Source organism: Aquarana catesbeiana, linkage group LG09 (assembly GCF_042186555.1).
Source record: "Aquarana catesbeiana isolate 2022-GZ linkage group LG09, ASM4218655v1, whole genome shotgun sequence".
Taxonomy (NCBI): Eukaryota; Metazoa; Chordata; class Amphibia; order Anura; family Ranidae; genus Aquarana; species Aquarana catesbeiana.
This window is the reverse complement of record NC_133332.1, coordinates 122,843,182-122,858,187: the sequence shown is the minus strand read 5'-3', so window position 1 is coordinate 122,858,187 and position 15,006 is coordinate 122,843,182. Positions and strand designations below refer to the sequence as shown.

The 15,006-nt window shown below is 42.0% G+C and overlaps 1 long non-coding RNA gene across 4 annotated transcripts in view; it reads left to right on the top strand.

Moving 5' to 3' along the window:
* The window catches only part of LOC141108046 (uncharacterized), a 314,741-nt gene that overhangs the window by 275,840 nt on the left and 23,895 nt on the right, over positions 1 to 15,006 (top strand). The gene's annotated exons all lie outside the window — the stretch shown is intronic.

Here is a 15,006-nt window from a genome sequence, read left to right as displayed (position 1 = left end):
ATAAGTACAAAGTTAGAGGGCGTGGCCGTCAGCGGGGATGTGAGCAGTGCTTTACTGAAGCTCCAGTGGTGCCACTCTGATATATAGGAATCCTGAAAGCACAGCAGGGTAGAATAAGAACAATGTCAGGTCACCCCATTCAGTTCACTCTGTTGTTATCCCCAGGGGTGCACGAGTCATGTACTCCTGCACAGTTTCATGGACTTTCTCAAACTGATCAGCACATCCAAGATGAAGATAAAAACAACTCTCATTCCATCAGATTAAACTATAGATAAAATGTTTTCAACTACTGGGTCTTTATCAAATCAGAAAATGGGTATTTAACAATGACCCAGTGGCCATTCCATCTCTTTAAATTGTGTTATATAACATGGGAGCACTTGATTGTTTATTTGCTTTGGTGGCAATTTTAATAAGATGGAATCAAAGTTCAGCCTTTCTTTAATTGGATAATTTGAGGAGGACATTTAAAAAAATGTCTTTCACATCCAACATAAGCAATGTGATTTATCTGGTAGGCAAATTTGAAGTGTTATGCCCTGTACACAGGGTCGGACATTGATCAGACATTCCAACAACAAAATCCATGGATTTTTTCCAACGGATGTTGGCTCAAACTTGTCTTGCATACACACGGTCACACAAAGTTGTCGGAAAATCCGATCATTCTAAACGCGGTGACGTAAAACACGTACGTCAGGACTATAAATGGTGCAGTAGCCAATAGCTTTCGTCTCTTAATTTATTCTGAGCATGAGTGGCACTTTGTGCATCGGATTTGTGTACACACGATCGGAATTTCCGACAACAGACTTTGTTGTCGGAAAATGTTATAGCAAGCTCTCAAACTTTGTATGTCAGAAATTCCAATGGAAAATGTGTGATGGAGCACACACATGGTCAGAATTTCCGACAACAAGGTCTTATCACACATTTTCCGTAGGAAAATCCGACCGTGTGTACAGGGCATTAGTCTTATGTAATAGTAAAAAGTTATTTCATAATCCATATATAATGTGTTCTTTCTCAGACTTTATATTCCAACAAAAAAAGTATCTGTATATGTTGCGGCTATAGTTTTTGTTTATCCCCAGGAGGCAAATGGATTTATTTACTAAAGGCTAATAGATTGTGCACTTTTAAAAGTGCAGATGCACTTTGCAAGTGCAGTTGCCCCAGAGCTTAGTAAATAAGGTAACTCTTCACTTTACAAAGAACAACCAATCACATGCAAGTAAAATAAAAAAAACAGCATATTTCTTGCACATGATTGGATGAAAGCCAGCAGAGCTCTCCCTCATTTACTAAGCTCTGAAGCAACAGCACTTTCTAAAGTGCACAGTAAATTTGACTTTAGTAAATCAATCCCCAAAGTACCAGCACTGATGTTCGCATACGTCCCATGCTAGTATCTACACAGCATAACAATATCACAAGTTCAATTAAAAAGGTACACATTTATCCATAGATGATTTACTAATTCAAATTTTTGGTAATTTTTTTTAATTCTAACATGATGTGGAACTATGAACCTGGAAGTGAAATGCTAAATGTTCACTCATCTACGCCTATGGCATTATACCCTTGCTGCGCTAATCCGCTAGATGTTTCTCCATCATTGTTCCTTCGATAATAATAGAAGACCTGCAGCATTTTGACTAGTGATGAAGCAGCTTCCAATAAGTAAAGTGGCATTTGCACTTCAGTGATTTTTGCCACTGGTGAGGTGTCTTTAATAGTAAAAATGTCAGTGTGACATAGCGCTAACAGTGCATAACCATGTGAACAAATGGTTAACATGGCAGCAACAGTCAGAGTTAATGTATCCTTTGACCCTTGACTATCTAGATAAGGAATCAGACACAGAAAAATAATAATTTAAGACTGAAGATTCAGTATCTTGCATAATCGCATTGGGAGATTGGCTGATTTTAATGTCCGGATTTAGGCAACATTAGAAGCCCCTCCTTTGTACAGGAACAACATGCAGAGGTTGTCATTGCAAGTTCACAATTACATTATCATGGTTACCATCAACATGTGGTCACACTACAGCTTCAATGACCCTCTCACAGTGCTCAGACCCATGGGAGCAAAAAACACATTTTTGGATGACCTCTAGGTAAGAATCATATAAGTTAAAAAAAAAAGAGTCACTTTTGTAGCATGCTTTTACATGGACACAGATAATTTTTTTTCAAAATTTGCAAATGAACATGAAAAACTGTGTGATGTCTTATATCCTTTTATATTTTCAGCTCAAGACAGCAATAGATGTTTCCTTTTAGAAACTTCTTTTTAATGTGTGACATGGTAAAGAAAGACTCTTAAAAAAAACTCTGAACCTATCTGATACCCAATGCAAATTATTTGCACAAGCAGGGGGCTTTCAATCTCCTTGAACTTTGATTCAGCATACAAAGCATATATGCTTAATTAAGACAAGATGAAATGTCTGTGCATTGATATTTTGCAGCCTTTACAACCGATTCTTTTATACCTTACTAGGAATACTGATGTCTAAGGTAGCATCTGTGATTGACCTTTTTTGGCGTTACATCTTTTAAGACTTACCCTTCTTATTTTCTACAAAAGAGTCAACAGGGAGCCTTTTACTTGAGCAATTTAGGGAGTTTAATAAGAACTTCATTACATCAATTACTTGGTGAACACATCACAATTTATTTGCAATTAGTATCAAAATGTCTTATATTTTAGCTAATATAATAGAGCAGATGTAGACACAGAAGGAACACTCTGTGTTCGTGAAACCCAACTCTTTGGACATATTAAATCTTAGAAATGAATACCACAAATGCTAGTGATAAAGGGTAGCCAGCACTGTGGTAGGCTGCAGGTGCATGGATGGACTGTTTATTTCATTAGACTTAAAAGAAATTATTTTGTTAATTAACTCTAATGAAAATCTTAAGTTTTTACACTTTCAAAAATCAAGACATTTTCCAGCTGTTGAGGGTAATATATAATTATTATTCTATTATTTTCATATTGGCAATGAGAAAAATCACTGTTACATATTTAAGGCCATAAAACAAATTATATTTATGGTCAAAGCCCTTCAACCATGACAGATATGAACCACATAAACACGCCACAAGACTTACAACATAACATAGACCTGAGATGTGCCCTGGTCGGCTGGCCGGTATGCCAAAAAAAGGGGACATACCCAAGATAAGTAATGGATGATTGTAGAGAGAAGTGTGCTGAGAAGTGCCCTGAATAGGGGAATGGGAGGGAGGGTATAGTGCACTGGAACCGACAAGGACCACAGGTGAGTGGTCTACTTAAATACCCCCCGGACTCCTCCCATAAATTCAGGCCACCATACTGGCCTTCTTATGTATGGTCGAAGCCCTTTGACCGAGACAGATATGAACCACATAAACACGCCACAAGACTTCCAACATAACATAGACCTGAGGTGTGCCCTGGTCGGCATGCCGGTATGCCTAAAAAGGGCAAAAATACTCAGATAGGGAAGTGACTCTTTAACGGTCGTGGCTGCTCTGATCTGTCCAGAGTACCGGGCCAGTTCAAGGCATAGGTTAACCAGGAGGATCCTAACGTGCCTGATGAACTGGCTGACACTCAGGGGACTGGTCGGAAAAGGGGATAGAGTTTGACTGGCTGGGTAAGTGAGACAGTAATCGGTCGAGTATCACTACTGGGCACCAGAGGTTATTGGTCTGGAACAGCTGGATGTCAACCCCAGGGCTGGTTTGTTGTTTTTTGGAGACTACGAGGTGAAGAACAAAGTGATCTTGAAAGTGAGCCAGGTAGTGTCTACACAGTATCTGGCCACTGGGGCCACTAAAGGTAAGCTCACTAGGCCGCAGAAAGCCATAGAATGCCAGGTAGATGGCCGCTTGGATGACCAGGCTGGGTAGAAACCCCAACGTGGAACGTGAGAGGATAGTCGACATGTCCCTGAAGATGGCCCCTGTGATGGGTACGTGCTTGCAGTTGGCTACGGGCTGATGCTTCTGGATGCCGCATAGGATGGATTTGATTGTACGGGCTGGGAACAAGGATGGCTTTCCAGGGACCTGTAAGGACAAGAAATGCTGGATGGTGTTATGAGATAGGGCCAGCTGCGTGTGGCAATACAATATGAAGGCTAGGACATGCCTAATGTCTCCTGTCCCTGCTCTGGGGCATGAGGCTAGAAACCTGCAGTAAGCATTCCAAGCAGTGTGATAGGCCTTCAGTGTGTTGCGGGACAATGACCGATTAATGAGCTGGGTCGCATTGTGAAGGTGTGGTTTTAACCCATCCTCAGCTGTGACCAAGGTGGGATAGGAGTAGTAGTTGGGTCAGCTCCGGATTTCTGCTGAAAGAACAAAATAAAGTTAAAGCAGGACAGTGCATATGCTGCGATGTCAGATATTATATTGCAAGAGGTTTGCCCTTAAAGGGTAACTCCACTTTTGTAGGAAAAAAAATAATATAGCATGTACAATTGTGATGCAAGCCATATTGTAATATAACATTAATAAAAGTTAACTTTCCTTTTCAGTCAGCAACATTGTAATTTTCTGTAAAATGCAATGTAATTGGCAACCTGGAGGCATTCTGTACACAGATGGTGTATGGAATGCTCCCCAGAAATGTCATTTTCTGCTTGTGTGATTGGCTCACTAATTTTCCCAGAAGTCTGCACTAAAACACACATCCTCACATCCTCTGCAACAAAATGTTAATTATTCATCAAAATGTTCATTATTGTTGAGATACTGCCTAAGGGTAAATCACATCTAATGGGATTCAGACCCTGCCCCTTTCCTTATTAGAAGTCTGCAAGTGATTATTAATGAAAAAGTCACACCTATTCACATTCAGTTTTTGCATGGACACAGACAAACAGCTGTTTCTTGGGACTAACAAAAGGTAGGAATCTGCAACAAAGTTTGTTAAAATCCCTGCAACGTACATAGATCACCCAGAGACGAATGTTTTACGTCAACAGAAATGAAGTTACTCTTTAACCACTTCCCAACCGCTCACCCACAATGTACTGTGGACAGGTGGACGGTGTAGGCAAAGCAACCTACCTGTATATCGCTGCCTACTTCCAGGTTTAGGGCACACGTATGCATGCCCCCTGGCTGGCATCCACTGTGATTGTACACAGCATGAGCCTGCCAGCAAGTCCCAGCCAATGCTTCACAGCCAGGAACTGCTGATCAGCTATGTACAATCAAAGCCCAGAGCTCTGCATCGACAATCAACACAGAGCTCTGTACAGAAAGAATGATCTCTCTGTTTCTCATCCCTGCTAAGCAGGGATGAGAAACGTAGAGATCTTTTAGTAAAAGCAGCACACTTTACACACATTACACATTGTTAGGCACACATTTAACCCCTTAATCGACCTACATGTTAACCCCCTCCCTGCCAGTGTCATTAGTACCATGACAGTGTATAGTATTAGCACTGATCACTTTATTAAAGGGGTTGTAAACCCTCGTGTTTTTTCACCTTAATGCATCATTTGCATTAAGGTGAAAAAACTTCTGACAGTGACCGGCCCCCCAGCCCCCCCCCCCCCCGTATTACTCGCCTGAGCCCTTCGTTCTCTCAGCGGAGACACACTGGACCTCTCTGCCCAGGGTTCTCTGCTCTTGATTGGATAGACAGCAGCGCAGCCATTGGCTCCCTCTGCTGTCAATCAAATCCAATGATGTGGGCACCAGGGGGACAGAGCTGAAAATGCTGGACTCGGGAGCGCACCCGCAAGTTAACCCCCTGGGAGAGTGCTTCTGCCAGGGGGTTTACCGATGCAGGGAAGAGCCACAAGCACCGCCGGGGGCCCCAGAAGACAATGATCTTGGCCACACTGTGCAAAACAAACTGCACAGTGAGGAAAGTATGATATGTTTGTCATTTAAAAAAAAAAAAACGAAGGTTTACAACGACTTTAATGTAACTGGTGACGTCAGTGGAAGTTAGTCAGTTCCTCTCAGCATCAGATTACCCACGGTGCTTTTGCAGTCCCATTATAAGTCACTGATCACCACCATTAGTAGTATAAACAATAAATAAATAAATAAACATTCCAGTATATATAGATATATATCTATATATACCATATATACCTATTTGTAGGTGCTATAACTTTCACGCAAACCAGTCAATATGAAACAAAAAGCAAGGGGCAGAGAAAGCCCAACAGCACAAAACCACAGAGGGATTGTTATAAAGCCCACCGCAAAGCCTGTATAAAATGTAAAGATGTTAAAACAAGCTACATAACATCTCCTCAATCCCTGTCAACTGCTCTCTGAAAAGTGATCCACTGCAAAGTGTTCTTCAGAGGGGAAAGCCTGTATAAAATGTGGCAAGTGTGGTAGCGATGACATTATCAGTATGAATAAAAGGAACTCAAGGAAATGTATGTCTGGCAATGTAGCAAACCATAAAAGATAATTGAAGAAGTTAAAAAGTAAAAACTGAAAAACAAAATATAAACAATGAGGTGGGTAGACCAATTAACTATACACATTGCCACTGATTAATAGCTAGAAAGTGCAGCTTGAAGCAGCCATGGGTGATTGCTGTGACACTGTGAAAACAAAAGGGGAAAGACAAGCGCAACCTCCATAGTGTAGTAAACAAGGTCAATATTTATTGATTATTAAAAACGCACTCACAAACGGGAAGCTTGTGAAAAGGTGTCACGTTCCTAATTATAGAGCCTGGAATGCAGGGAAAGGCCTCTCTTACACCTCTGACTCGAGAACCCCTGATAGAGCAGATAGGGAGCTCAGGAGTGCAGAGTGGCACAAGTGCCTGGCAGGATCGCTGATGTAGGGGCTGGTCGGAACTTCCCGATGAGGCTATGGAGAGACTCTCAGCAAGAAAGATGGCTAAAAAGCAGGTAGGCTGGAGACAGTATCAGACTGGAAGCAGGACTCAGCAAGGAGGTGTTCTGTAGATCGGAACACAGACAGGTACAGGCAAGCCAAGTCATACACTAGCAGACAGATCAGGAACAAGTGCGGTAGCTGGAGCAGAGTCAAGGTACGGGCCGAGTCAGTAACAGGCGGGCAGCAAGGTAACTAAGGGAGAGACAAAAGCAAAGTCAGGACAAGCCAGGATCAGATGCAGGTGGAAAGCAGGAGTGGTCAAGGACAAGCCAAAAGTCTACTGGAACAGATTCAAGCAAGGTCAAGCATTCCCATAGACACACTCCTAAACCTTGTGGACAGCCTTCCCAGAAGAGTTGAAGCTGTTATAGTTGCAAAGGGTGGGCCAACTCAATATAAAACCCTACGGACTAAGACTGGGATGCCATTAAAGTTCATGTGCGTGTAAAGGCAGGCGTCACAATACTTTTGGTAATATTGTTTGTACCTATAGTAGGGCCAAGAAATTAATTTTGCTTTTTATTTGTCCTACTTAACACACTTACACTAACACTGACATAAAATAAAAATGTTTCATCCCACCTAAACACACTGACCCTGACCTCTAACTCTTCCTTTTGACACTGCCTATGGCCCTTGACTTTGCACGTGACCTTTGACCCTATTCATGACCTTTGATGCTGACACTAATCCTGTCACTACCCTAAATCAAGCTCTGATCTAGCCATTTTATCTTTTTTTATTTGATGTAACACCCCCCCCCCCCCGCCATACACACACATACACACACACACACACATTTGTAATCCTTTTTTTCATTCAGAGGAGAAAGACAGTACAGGGATGGGTTTTATTGAGTGATCACAGTGATAGCCAATCCTGATCATGATAGTCAATCATGTGATGGTCAGTCCTCCCATTCCCCGACCATTAGCAAGAGAGCAGAAGCTGTCTATGACAGCACAGGTTCCATGCTGGCAGATGGTTTTGAGAGCACTTCCAGCACAAATGTTAAGTGTATATAAGCGGTGCTTAGGCCGAAAACCAACTTCCACAATGCTGCATAAATGTGATGGCTCAATGTAAAATGGTATTTTTTTTTTGTTGTAAATGTCACGTTTGCTGTAGTAAATTGTACAGGTGTGTCACTTCACAAGCAGGTTTAGGGCATCACCCTAGCATGTTGTTTAAATGAATTGTGCAATTTTAGTGGTTCACTTTAAGCATGATTAAAAGATCTGCTTCTTGCTAAACAGAATTTAAAAAAAAATTCCTTGCATTGGTACATGTCCTCCAGGGCACTGTCCAGTTCCCTATGCCCTTTGTTTAATAGCTCCTTGCCTATTAGCTTTGAAAATGGTAAAAATTGACTTTAAAGACTCAGCTCCTATTGACTTTACCATTCAAACAGTTTAGCAAACCTCCTGCGAGTAGAACTCAAATACATTTGGCTCATCAGTAGTCTTGAACTAAGGAGTTGATTTACTAAAGGCAAATAGACTGTGCACTTTTCAAGTGAAGTTGCCCCAGAGCTTAGTAAATGAGCTAAATCTTCACTTTGCAAAAAATACCTAATCACGTGCAAGGAAAATAACAAAAAACTGCATTTTTGCTTCCACATGATTGCATGAGTCTATTTGCCTTTTGTAAATCAACCCCTGAGTTTTTAGATAGTTGTCTCCTGGGCATTCTAACACTGAGATTTCTGCACTTGATTTCCAAGCTATGTCCCAGCTTTGGAAGGTATGGATTGTTCCTTTCCATAATGTGTGCAGTGCTTGTTGTGCATATGGGCTCATAGGAGGGATGGGGCTGACTGTGAACTCGCTGCACACATTGTGACTGCAGTCCGCACTGGATACCACCACTTACAGGATGTCCTGGCGCAATATACACTGCTGTGAGGGTTAATTTTATAGCCAACCACTGAACACCAATACTGTTGGGGTGGGATGTATTGTTCCAGCCAGCTACTGACCACAAGAGTTGAGGGCAATTATTTTTACAGCCAGTCAAGGACCACCTATTTCAGGGGTGAGGGGTGGCTTTGGTACTGACTACCAATACCACCAATCCTTCTGACCAAAGTATTTAACTGATTGATAAATAGTCACTATTTTATGATGTTCTCATTTGAGGTAGACTGAAAAGCATACGTAATGGAAGAGGGTCTACTGTGCTGAGTGTTGTACATGTCTGTTATGCTGCGTACACACGATCGGACATTCCGACAATGAAATCCTGAGATTTTTGTCAGACAGATGTTGGCTCAAGCTTGTCTTGCATACACACGGTCATAAAAATGTTGTTGGAAATTACGATTACATCAAGAACGCACTGACATACAACACATACAATGGCACTATAAAGAGGAAGTTCAATAGCTAGTGCGCCACCCTTTGGGCTCCTTCTGCTAATCTCGTGTTTATCTCATGTTAGTAGAAGTTTGGTGAGAGAGGATTCATGATTTTCAGCCTCGTGCTTTTCAGTTCTTTACTGCTCTTCATTTTGTGCTTGTGGGTTTATATCTGGTTTTCAATGCGTGTAGTCATTTTGCATCTGGTTTTCAGTGCGTATTTTTATATTACGTATTTGATTTTCAGTGCATTCTTGTCCGCTAGTTTCTGACTTTTAGCTCGCTCTTCTCAGGCCTTTCTGATTTTCAGTGCGTTCTGTTAGTTCGTTCCGACCAGCCGACCATTTTGAAGCCATGTTGCAATTACATACTCATCATACAGTTTGTGCTGTGCAGGGGCTTGGTGTTGGGGCTCTTACTTTGACCCAAGTCCAGTCCATGAACCGGGGCGAGGAGGAGTTCATGGTCGAAGAATTGTTTGCTCCAGCGTGACCAATTCTCTCATAATCCTGATGATTTCAGGAATTATCTCCGGATGACGGACCCCATTTTTCACCGTCTGTTGGCTTTTCTGTCCCCTTATATTACGAAGCAGGACACCTGCATGCGGCAAGCCATCACTCCTGAGCAGAGGCTCGTTGCCACCTTGCGGTACTTGGCGATGGGGAGAAGTCTGCAGGACATCAAGCTCTCGATAGGCATCTCCCCCCAGGTTCTGAGGGTCATTATTCCAGAGACCTGTTCTGCCATCATTCAGGGCCTGCAGAAGGACTATATTAGGGTAAGTTTTATCCTTTAACATCACATTATATGTATTTAAATAAATGTATTTTTAAAATAAATTTGTATTTTAAAATTAAAAATATTTCCTTTGATTTACTGCTTGTGTTTCTTTTAGCTGTCTCCTAGGTTCTCCAATGTTTTTTTTTGGCCATTTTCTTCAATAGTTCCAACGTAATTCCTTTGACACATGAGGTGACAATCTCTTCTTCAGCTAACTATTATTTATGTTTTGGGTCTGCTACACACACACACCTTCTTTTTGTTGTTAATTTATGTAATGCATTAATGATAATAATATTCATCATTTTCAGCACCCTGAATTTATTTTTTGGAGTGACGATTATGGCCTGATTTATGCAAATTATAAAGCACTGTGGGTGTTATTTACTAAAGGAAAATCCACTTTGCACTACAAGTGCACTGCAAAAGTGCACTTGAATGTGCACTGAAACTGCACTGAAACTGCACTTGTAGTGCAAATGGATTTGCCTTTAGGAAATAACCCCCATTGTCACTAGGGATGAGCCGAACACTCCCATTTCGGTTCGCAACAGAACATTTGAACAGCCAAAAAATTTGTTTGAACACGCGAACACCGTTAAAGTCTATGGGACACGAACATGAATAATCAAAAGTGCTAATTTTAAAGGCTTATATGCAAGTTATTGTCATAAAAAGTGTTTGGGGACCCTCTGTCCTGCCCCAGGGGACATGTATCAATGCAAAAAAAAGTTTTTTTAAAAACGGACGTTTTTTCAGGAGCAGTGATTTTAATAGGGACTGTTGTAAACACGGGAAACATGCGCCACTTTACAGGCATACTATAGACACCCCCAGGTACGAAATTTAAAGGAATATTTCACTTTTGTTGTTTCACTTTAAGCATTATTAACCACTTCACTACCCACGTATTGTAATATGGCATCCACAGATGGGATCTGCCATCTTGGGTTGACATCATATGATGGCCTGGGCTTCCCGGCTGTCTAGGGGACCCGCCGCGTTGCTCGGGACCCAGTGCGTGTGCCCGGCGGCCGCAATGTCCGCCGGGCACCCGCGATTGCCTGTTAACCGGGCTGGACCGTGTAAACACACAGATCCACGTCCTGTCAGTTGAGAGGAGACCGATCTGTGTTCCCAGTACAGGGGAACACTGATCGGTCTCCTCCCCTTGTACATCCCCGCCCCCTACAGTTAGAATCATTCCCTAGGAAACATATTTAACCCCTTGTGTCCCCCTAGTGGTTAACCCCTTCACTGCCTGTCACATTTATACAGTAATCAATGCAATTTTATAGCACGGATCGCTGTATAAATGTGAATGGTCCCAAAAATGTGTCAAAAGTGTCCGATGTGTCCGCCATAATGTCGCAGTCATGAAAAAAAATCGCGATCGCCGCTATTACTAGTAAAAAAAATAAATAAATTATTTTTTTTTAAAAATGCCATAAATCTATCCCGTATTTTGTAGACGCTATAACTTTTGCGCAAACCAATCAATATACGCTTATTGCGATTTTTTTACCAAAAATATGTAGAACAATACGTATCGGCCGAAACTGAGGACAATTTTTTTTTTTTTAAATTGGGATATTTATTATAGCAAAAAGTAAAAAATAGTGTGTTTTTTTCAAAATTGTCGCTCTTCTTTTGTTTATAGCGCAAAAAATAAAAACCACAGAGGTGATCAAATACCACCAAAAGAAAGCTCTATTTGTGGGGAAAAAAGGACGTCAATTTTGTTCAGGTACAACGTCGCACAACCGCGCAATTGTCGTTTAAAGTGCGACAGCGCTGAAAACTAAAAATTGGTCTGGGAAGGAAGGGGGTGAAAATGCCCTGTATTGAACCGGTTAAAATCACTGCTCCCAAAAAGTCCTTTTTTAAAACTTTTTTTTGCATTGATAAATGTCCCCTGGGACAGGACCCGGGTCCCCAAACACTTTTTATGACCATACCATGCATATAAGCCTTTAAAATTAGCACTTTTGATTTCTCCCATAGACTTTTAAAGGGTGTTCTGCGGCTTTCGAATTTGCCGCGAACACCCCAAATTGTTCACTATTCGGCGAACTTACATTCGACTCGAACATCGGGCTTATCCCTAATTGTCACTGTAAACAACTTAACCAAAAAAACTGCTATTGAGCATTGAAAGAAGAAGCCACACAATGTTGAGTAGAAAAAAATTTTACTCTGTGAACATTCACATGTGCGTTTAGAAAAGGGTTTTTGAAAAACAAACATATTTTTTGGAACATATTTTTTTGGGGGGACAGTAGAAATATCCTTTTCTGTGGTAAACAGGCATGTTTTTCAAAACATAAAACAATACACAACTGAGGAACTTACAAAGTTCAACTTTGATAAATTGAAGGCAATACCAGACATTAGTATGTTCAAACTGTGTTGATATTGATCAGATGGGGTGATGTCACCCCTGTGAAAGCCAAATTTTGAACATGCACACAAATTGGGAGTCAAAATGGGGATTTCACTCCTGATCCCATGCCTAAGGTCAACATGTGCTAGCTCCCATCATGGGGGATCAATGGACATGTTTCGGGGGTACAACCCCTTCCTCTCAGCTACTTGAGTTGCGAGGAAGGGGTTGCACCCACAAAACGCGTACATTGATATCCCGTGATGGCAGATAGCACATGATGACACACTGTGTGCATCTTCAAAATTTGACTTTCAACAATTTTTAGAAAAGTTCTAATAAAAATTTTAAAAATCTAAAATTTTGGTGTGTTTTATATTCTGCCTAAAACATCAATGATGTTTTTGAGTCTTTTTTCAACATCATTGATGTCTTCCTTGATCTTATGTAAATCCGGATTGCACACCATGATCTCCTTGATGAGGACGTGTGCACTTGCACTTGTGAAATGAGATTCTTCTTCCACAACATCCACATCACCTAAACGAAAACAACACACCATGTATTATAAATATGCAGGCATACATCTATTACCTGAAGCTGTGGTCTCAGACACTCACCTGTTGTGGTCACTATTTCTCCCACTTCCTAAACCTCTCCTTCCTCCACATCCTGAGGTTGTGGTGTGGTGACCTCCCCTCCTTTAGGAGGTTGGGGGTCCCTGGTGTCCTCTGACTTCCCGATTCTTTTCTCCCATATGTGAATAAAATAAAGGTATACTTAGCACAAAAATCTTTGAGGCAAGAAATAGGAATATGAAACATTGCTTGGAAGTGTCGTACAATTGTTTGTTTTGGCAGAGTTCCAAGCTGAAGACATGATTTTTTTTCTTTCTTCAAGCATATGGAGCAGCACGAACGTAATAAGAAGAATAGGAACACACAACAAAATATTTTTGTTACTTTTTTGCAGCACTCTCTTGATTCTTCTGTACTGATCCTGCTCCCTCAATTTGAGGTCTTACTATCATTTCCTCAGTTGATCCTTGTATCGCCATACCCCAAAATTCTTCTGCAGACTTTTCACAACTTTAGTCATGATCTTGGCCTTTCTCACATTTGGGTTTGGGTAAGGTCCATGCTTCCCATCATAGTCGGCCCTCTTCAAGATGTCCACCATCTCCACCATCTCTACAAAGGACATATTAGAGGCCTTAAATCTCCTCCGGGATCAGGACATTCATGGTTCTGGGCCTTCGTCGTTGCTGCTGTCTTCATGCACCTGTTGTGTCTCCGCCATGTGCTCTCCCACTGCGCTGAAAGACAAGGGGAGGGGAATATACTATAAAGAAGGTCAGGGGCGGGCGGAGTTTCACGCATGGGCAGTGTATATAAAGCGTAACACACATGCGTTGTACATACGATCTGTGAGCGGAGGACGGAGTATCGGAAGCCCCAATCATTCTAACTAAGGTACAATTTTAAAGTGGGGCATGAGTGGCCTATACTGCTTAGAGATTGAGGCCTATATTGGGACAAGATTATGCAAGTTTAGCCTGAAATTAGGGTTTGTCTTATGTTGTGTCTTGCAGAGAATCATGATTTCCTCCCTCAATTCATTGATTTGTACAGAGAGCTGCCCTGTCTATAGCAGACAAAACACCCCTTTTATACAAATCAACTAAAGAGGAAGGCAGCACTGGATAAATTGCTGGAATTTGTGAAGCCGCAGATCCCCACGGCAGGCATCAACTATTTGAAGTGCAAAATTGGTGGCCTGAGGAGCACCTAGAATAGGGAGCTCAAGAGAGTCCAGGATTCCCAGAGATCAGGAGCAGCAGCAGATGACGTTTATGTACCCAGGCTCTGGTACTACGACAGACTGCGATTTCTTTCAGACCAGACTGAAATCATGCCATCACTTTGAACCATTCCTTCCACTCTTCCTTCCACCCCAGCTGAGGCTTCCGGCGTCCAACCTGGGCCTTCCACCCAGGAAGAAGATGTGGAGGAGCCCAGCTTGAGTCAGGTATAGCATTGTTCAACATATTGTGTTCATATATTCAAAACTGTGTGTGATTGATGGTCAATAAACTAAAACTATGTCCCTTTTTCATACACAGGAAATCCTCAGCCAGGAGGAGGCTGTAGAAAGTGGCAGCCAGGAGGTGGCTGAGCCCAGTAGCCTGACCGAATCCCAGATCCCTCCCCTCCGCCTTCAACAAAAAAAGGCACAGGAAGGAGAGGAGCTTGGAGGAGTCAGCACTTGGGTTAATTCGGCAGGCTTCTGCGGCCCTCAGAACCCCCACCAGTCTTCTTGAGGCCTATGCCTGCATGGTTGCCAACAAAATGCAGGAAATGGAGGTGGGCCAATACCTCTTTTGTGAGGAACTGATATATATGGCCCTAAATAAGGGGTTGAGGGGCAAAATCACAAGCAAAACACACCTGTGTGAGTTGGACCATCCTCCTCTTCCTCCTCCACCTCCTGCCACAACACCAGAGCCACAGCCTGGAAGCAAGCGTGGAAGCAAGTGTGTAAGGAAGACAAGAGAGTGACGGCCTGGGTTCAGTCTGGTCTGGCAAAACACG